The following is an 8,288-nucleotide window of genomic DNA, read 5'->3' as shown; positions in this document are numbered from 1 at the left end:
GAACTCTACTTCCAAAAGCGCCCCACAGGAGCTTTTTTCCATAGACTATAATGGGCCCAATTTTTTTCGGCAAACCCAGAAATAAGCCGAATACCAATATTTACTGGTATGGGTATTCGTCTTATTTCAGGTTTACTGAAAAAAACCCGGCCCAATAAACCTCAACCTGAAATTTACCATTATTTTTTTGCACAACCCTAGTCTGTGCATTCAATTGTTTTGTTTAAGTGCAGGACTTCACTTTTGTCTCAGTTGAATTTCATTTTGTTAGTGACAGCCCAACTTTCCAACACACCAAGGTCATTCTGAATTTAATTTCTGTCTTCGGAGGTGTTAACTATCCCTCCCAGATTAGTATCACCTGCAAATTTCACAAGGATCCCCTCTGCCCCTTCACCCAAGTAATTGATAAAAAGAACACGGGGCTCAGGACAGAGTCTTGTAAGCACCCCTCAAGACCTCCCTCCAGACTGATGAAGTGTCCTTGATAAGCATTCTTGTAGTACAATTCTCCAGTCAGCTGTGAATTAATCTGATGAAGCATCGATGCCAATTTTAACCAGTTTGCTAATCAAAATATCATGGGAGATTTTGTCAAATGCTTTGCCGAAACCAAGGTATATTTTGTCTACAGCATTCCAACGATCCACTGAAAAGCAGAAATAAAATTGCAGTCCCATCCGCAGACCTGACATCAGTGCGGTACCAATGCTACTAGTCAGTATCCTAATTCAGTTGACCCAGCTGAAGGGATATATATGAAAGAAAAGCACCTCACCAAGGCACAAAGAGGACAGGAATTGCACTGGCTTCCATCGCATGGGTATTCATCAGGGGGCATGGGTTTAGATTCCACTAAAGGGGGTGCTGTTTGGCCAGTAACAGGCAAAGCAGCAGCAAAACAAAGGAAAGAGAACAGAGCAGAACTCTCAGGTCATTTCGGAACAGTCCTCTAACCACTCACCCAACCAGGTATAGAGGAACAAAGCATCACATTGGGCAGCAGGATCCCTCCCCCATCACCCTGATATCAACCTGACGGTTGGAAACGGCATGCATAATCAAAACAAAGACCCGAAGTTGTCAGAGGGGTGACCATGAGGGAAACAACCATGCATAAAAGGCCTTAGTGTACATCAGAAGAGGAAAAAGGAGGGAAAGGAATAGTGTGAACTCAGCTGTTTATTCAAAGACAATTATCAGCTAGGTGACAAAAATACACCCTTAAGAAAGATCAATGGATCAGAAGCATGTTCCCACCAGGCATATTAATTTTGATTCCACGTATCTGTCATGCCATGGGTGGGGGAGGGATGTGCACAAACTAGAAATGTTGTCTGGCTCAATGAGTTGGCCTTTGAGTTTAGACACTATTGGCCAGTGGGAGTTAGCATGAGAAGTTATGTCACCTCTTTTCACTGATCAATTAACAGAACACACAACTATCCTGATGATGCCAACAATAATGACCATGATGAGAAAATCCAGGATACAGATTTCTTTAATGCCTCCCACAGTGATGCCAAAATAACCATAAAGGATACAAGATCACAATCTTGTATCTGTACAAGATCTTGTACAATATCACAATCTTGTTTCTGAAGAAGTGAGCTGTGACTCACGAAAGCTCATACCCTACCAGAAATTTTGGTGGTCATTATGGTGCTACTGGACTCTTTTCTACTATATGCTCTATTCTCTATGCTTCTATTCTCTATGGTGCTACTGCTCTTTTCTACTATAAAGGAACAAAATATCTATTACATTTTTATCCAGTGCTTCCTGCAAAGATATCAGAGTGGCATTACATGATTCTCCCCTCTGCTCTTTATCCTCACAGGAACTCTGTAAGGAAGGTTAGGCTAAGAGAGGGTGGTTGTAAAAAGGAGTTGAGGTGTATACTATACTCAACAATCACATTCAAGCTTGAGCTAGCAGCATGGGTGTGGGTATGTGTTCTTGTGTGTGTGTTTCTGTGGAATGGAACAGAAGCTGACTCTGCTGCTCCTACAAGGATAGGATGCCTTGGGACATTATTTCTTCACAGAGTAGAGCTAGAGCTAAGGGCTTTTCATGGCACTCAGACAATGGTGGTAGTAGTTAAGCTGTTTCTTACAATGATCCAACAAAGAGAGAGGAGTGAAGTCAAAGGCTGGGGCCTTACTCACAGTGACAGTGCACAAGTAACTCAGTGTGCATGGACATGATACAAGCATCATCACTATGAAGTAGGTAATAAAGCAAATATGGAAAGCTGCACTGAAGTGGAATTATGTAGAAACCACCCACACTGTGCTAACTGGCATAGTGGTCAGGAGTAACCAGTCACTCTTCAAACAACTGAAAATGGCAGTAAATGAAGCTAAGAGAAAGGGGGGGAGTTAAGAAGCAATGTGACAGCCCTGAAGAGAATGGTATGGAGTCAACTGAGAGAATGTTCCACCAAAGAATAACACTTCTAATTTAGTAGCATGCATCATTTAGAAATTCTTGACTATAGTGTGCAGTTGATGTGCCATTAGAATCTGACACTTTAATAGGCCAAAGAAATTCAATAGCAAAACATTCTGTTAAGTGCAGGGCATTTGGTTGGGACAACTTAAACACAGTGAAACAGAAAATTGAGCAAATGCTGACTGGTACCTCAGAAGCCAAAAGATTATTTGCCTTTCAGTAAGTAAAAGGGGACTGTATTTAACAATAGTGCATCACGCAGCTTCAATAAAGAATATGTGATTGGCAGGTTCCACACATACACACAATATGGAAGCACAGTATCCTCAAAAAGTGGGCAACAGAAACTGTAGTGATTAGGATTGGATTCAGAGAGGCCAAGGGCAAGGAGAAGGCACTTCCATTCAAGAAGAGATTGGAGATCTAAAGGAGAATCTCTACTATCTGCATATTCCCCTAATTAGAGGCCCCTGGAGCTAAGGATCGGCTTTTCGGAGAGAGGCATCAGGAGCTTTGGTGGAACGGAGCATGGGGAAAAGACATGTTCAATAAGCGCAACTTTGGCTGCTGTTCCTTCGATCCAGCTCATTATTCTGGAGTGTGTGGTGTAGGCCTCTAATGCTCAAGTGAATATGAACCCATAAAGAAGATAGCAAATGACTAGGGAAATGGGCAGCAGAACACAGCAGTCTTTCTCTTTTAGCCCTAATTCTTCGTGTGCCCCCCCTCATCTGATAGCTGAGTCAAAGAACCCACAACATATATCCATGTCTATGTGCCCTTCGTCTCCTGCAAGCAGGTCTTAGGTGATCTAGCATGACATATTTTTCTCAACCAGAATTTCAAAAAGTAGTCACTAGCTGGTAGAAATGGGACTATTGGCACCTTCTTTCACATTTTGTTTCACTTTTCGGGGATCTGGAGCACAACTTTGGATGTGGTAGGTTCTATAGTGTTTTCCCCCTGACTTAAGTTCATGTAACTTCAGTGACATCAGTGGAATAAGGCATGCATCATAATTCATCGGTCCACAAGTTGTAAAAGTGATACATGAAATCCCTCTGGGAAAAGAAGTGTTGTTAACACAGCAAGCATTTGTGAACACAGGATGGATAAAAGTGTACACATAAAGCAGAGATCTGGCACACATTCCAGAACAAATCCTTCACTTTGTCCCTGGAGAAGCATTCACTTGTCAAAAAGTAACAATCTATAACTAAACTTTTCACTTTCTCTAAACTAACCCCAGAATCAACTAGAAGTTCCTTATGTTCCAGAGATTTACCCTGCAAGTCTATCTCAATAGGCAAAACTTTGTGTTGAATTACTCCCAAAAATCCAACATTTCAATCCCTCAGTCCAAATGCTACAACCATAGCAACTTTGTTTAAGATATGATAGTATCCATGCACACAAATGTTGCATATTTCTTCTCTCCAGAGGCTTAAACAACTTTTACAAAGTACATGTGGTTACGTGAAATGATGGACGTCGCCCAAAAAAGTTATTGTTTATGCTACCTGGGTCTTCCTTTGTTTTTACTCCAAGAACTCAAACAAGCAAAATCTGTGTTTTTGCTCTTAATTTAAAAGTTCTCTAATCACAAATGCACCCTTAAGGGGTGAAAAAACCAAAGGAAGGGTGAATTTACAAGGTTTGTAGCTATCACAAGGTTGAAAACTATAAACAAACAAGGGAACTGCAACTTAATCTTACTCACAAGAGCTCTTAATGTGGCTATCCTTTAAAATGTTTTTTTATTTTATTTACTTAAAGCATTTATATGCTGTTTTTCCACCCAATTCAGGAACTCCAAGGCAGCAAACATTAAAGCAAATCATTAAAATATTTGAGAGATTAAAGCATGTAAAATACAAATATAAATAAAATGTTTAAAGCAATTCAATACAATATAGACATTAGAGCTGTCGATTCGGTTTGTCCCGAACCGAAAAACAGCCGAATTTTTCCTGATTCGGCAATTTTTAGTTCAAATGGAATTGAAATCAAAAAAGGCGGGAAAACGGGGAGCCGAATTCAGTGAATTTGTGGTGTTCGGTGAATAAATTCGGCAAATTTGGGGTTCGGTGCAGCAGCATAACCGTCAGTTAGTAATCAGCATTCTCCTGCAGCCAATCGGTGGCCAAGCTGGGTCTTCTTCTGGCCAATCAGTTTGAGCGATTGAGTGCATGAGCCCAGCTGCTGCGCGGCCCAGGAAAAGAAAGAGAGAGTATCTGTTTGTGTGTGAGAGAGAAATCCCCGTGGGGGGGGTGCTTGTGCACATTCGCTCCTTTCCGTGGCTGCAGGGGGCGCATTTTTGGGGGTAGAGACCCCAAACTTTCAGTGGAGCTTCAAAGGACCCTTCTTGCAAGACCCCCAAAATTTTGTAGACATTGGGTCAGGGGGTCCCGAGATATGGGGCCCGAAAGGGGTCCTCCCCTTAATGTGCATTTTTATTCCATTGAAAGCACATATTTGCTCCTTTTCGTGACTGCAGGGGGTGCATTTTTGGGGTAGAGACCCCAAACCTTCAGCGGAGCTTCAAAGGACTCTTCTTGCAAGACCCCCCAAGTTTTGTAAACATTGGGTCAGGGGGTCCCGAGATATGGGGTCCCCCCTTTTCCCTATTGGGATGAATGGGATCAGCCAATCCGGTGTGCATCTCGAGAGCGGCAAATCCAAGGCAAAACCTCCCGTGCTTAAATGGAATCGTATTGGATTATCCAGTCCTCCCAGTCCCTCCTGATGGAACAGAAGACATCCACAGTAAGACCCCTTTTGGGTCTTTAATCTATAATTTTTCTCCTGTGTGTGGGGGGGGGGGAGCAGAGTCTGTGTGTGTGTGGGGAGGGAGCAGTTTCTGTGGGTGGGGGGGGAAGCCAAAGGGGGCTTTCTCCTGTTCTGTCGGGGGGGTGCCCCCTTGAGTCTCTCTCTCCCTTGTTTGAGGGGGGGGGGCTTCAGTTGTGTGTCCTCAGGTTTTCCCTCATTCATAAGATCGGTTAGGTCTGTTTTGATGCTTGCTCAAAAATTGTTTTCAAATTGTGACTTAAAGAATGCATTTGCCTGGTCCCAAGTCCGATGCAAAAGGGGAAATTCCACCCCCTCCTGCTTCTGATGCTTAGCTAGCATGCCTCTGTCCCTTTCTATGGTTTTCAAATTCCCAGGCGTCAGGTGTTGCTTTGCATGGTTGCAAAGGTGTTGCTTTGCAAGGTTGTGTTGCTTTGCATGGTTTGCAAACTACTTCTGTCCCTTTCCATGGTTTGCAAACTCCCAGGCGTCAGGTGTTGCTTTGCATGGTTGCAAACGTGATGGTTTGCATGGTTGTGTTGCTTTTCATGGTTTGCAAACTTCTTCGCACCTGCCCCGCCCTTGCTCCCCGCAGCTCAGCTGTTTGTCGGGGCTGGGAGCTTTGAGTGGGCGGCAAGCTCTGCTAATTGCAAATGCACATTAAGGAGGGGGAACCCCTTTTGGGGCCCATATCTCAGCCCCCGCTGATCCAATCTTTATAAAACTTGGGGGTTATTGCAAGAAGGGTCCTTTGAAGCTACGCTGAAAGTTTGGGACCTCTACCCCCCAAAATGCCCCCCGGAGCCGCAGAAAAGTGCGGTTGTGATTTTAATGGCTTTATTCGGCCGAATTTTTCCCCGAACTCCGGACCTCATGCCGAATTGCACAGACCCGAAGCGGGGGAGTTCGGACTTCAGCATTTCCCGAATAAAAACGGGCCAAATTTTGCCGAATCCGAATATTTTTTCAACAGCCCTAATAAACGCATAAAAACTCACAAGCAGGTAGAAGTATTAATAACAGTTAGTGAGGGAACACCAAACCATAACCAGGAAAGACCTTTCCTTGAGTTGCCACTTGTTGAGCTGGGGACACCTGAAGCAGAACCACTGGAGTGGTTGAGTAAATTTATATGGGAGTAGGTGGTCCTTTGGGTATGCTGGCCCCAAGCTGTACAGGGCTTCAAACATCAATACCAGCAGTTTAAATTGAGCCCAGAAGCAAACTGGGAACCATTGCAGATAAAGCAAAACTGGAGTGATAGTCCCTACAACCCAGTCTAGTCAATGTTCTGGCCTCTGCACTCTGTAATAACTGTGGCTTCCAGACACTCTCCAAGGGCAGCCCCACATACAATGCACTGCAGTAATATAATCTAAATGTTACCTGGGCATGTACCACAGTGGCAAGATCTTTCCACCCCAAGAAGGGCCGCAGTTGGCTCACCACCTGAAGCCATTGCTGCTATCTGTTTGTCCGACAGGACACCCAAGTTTGGCAGCACTCTCAAGCTACAAATCTGCTCCTTTCAGGGAAGTACAATCCCATACAGAACAGGAAATATCCCCATTTCTGGGTCTCACCTCACCCACATTTTGTCAGGATTAAGTTTCAGCTTGTTAGCCCTCGTCCATCCTAAAACTGCCTCAAGGAACCTGTTCAGTTTCCACAACCTCCTTGAAATCTGCTGGAAATGTGATAGAGAGCTGAATGTAATCTGGTGGCAGTTCAGCCCGAATCTCTGGAGGACCACTCCCACCAGCTTCATGTAGCTATTAGACCAGATGGAACCTTGTAGGACCCCGCAGGCCAGGAGGCGAAGAAGCAGTCCCCCAATACCACATTCTGAAACCTACCTTCGAGGTAGGACCAACGCCATTGCAAAACAGTGCCTCTAGGTTGCCAGCTCTGGGTTGGGAAATACCTGGAGATTTTGGGGGTGGAGTCTGTGGAGGGTGGGATTTGGAGAGGAGAGGGACTTCAATGCTATACAGTCCAATTGCCAAGGTGGCCATTTTATCCAGGGGAACTGATTTCTGTCGCCTGGAGATCAGTTGTAATAGCTTGAGATCTCCAGCCACTACCTGGAGGTAGTGCCTCACAGTTCTAACCCCGAAAGGTGCTCCAGAAGGATATCATAATCAATGGTATCGAAAGCCACTGAGAGGTCTAGGAGATATAACTAGGGTTGCCAGGTCCCTCTTTGCAACCAGCACAAGGTTTTTGGGGCAGAGCCTGAGGAGGGCGGGGTTTGGGGAGGGGAGGGACGTCAATGCCATAGAGTCCAATTGCCAAAGTGGACATTTTCTCCAGATGCACTGATCTCTATCGGCTGGATATCAGTTGTAATAGCAGAAGATGTCCAGCTAGTACCTGAAGGTTGGCAACCCTACATATAACACCTCTGTCCAGGGCAACCAAGGCCATTTAAGTCCCATAACTAGGCCTGAAACCAGATTGGAATGGATCCAAACAATCCACTCATTCAATCACCTTGCTCAAGAATGGTACCTTTGAGAATGGGAGGTAATTATTCAACTCCTGGGGCCAAAGTAGGTTTCTATAGGAATTGATGCACCACTGTCTGCTTCAAGGCAGGGGTGACCACCCCTCTCTCAAAGAGGCATTTACTCTCTCCTAGACACAGTCCACCAGCCCACCCCCAGCAGATTTTAGGAGCCAGGAGGGACAAGGATCATACAAGCAGGTAATAGGTCCCAAATTTCCAAGAATCCTGCCCACATTCTCAGACTGAACAAGCTGAAAGATAACCCACACAACTATCGGATGGCATCCTTGGGCCATCCGATCCTTTCTCTGCTAATATCCAAGTTAGAACAGATGCAAAATGTTCTATAAAATGTTGAGCAAAACAATTGCAGTGGGTTGCAGAGAGGTCTACCTCTTCCCATAGGCCAGAATACAATAGGCTGTGACAACCCAGAAGAGTTCCACAGGTCTACACTGTGTGGCAGAGAAATATTGTTTCTACACCACCATGGAGTAGGCTTTAAAATGAACTCTAGCCCATGCCTTATCAGATTCAT

This window comes from Euleptes europaea, chromosome 2, assembly GCF_029931775.1.
Source record: "Euleptes europaea isolate rEulEur1 chromosome 2, rEulEur1.hap1, whole genome shotgun sequence".
NCBI classification, from domain to species: Eukaryota; Metazoa; Chordata; class Lepidosauria; order Squamata; family Sphaerodactylidae; genus Euleptes; species Euleptes europaea.
Note: the sequence above shows the minus strand (reverse complement) of the source record.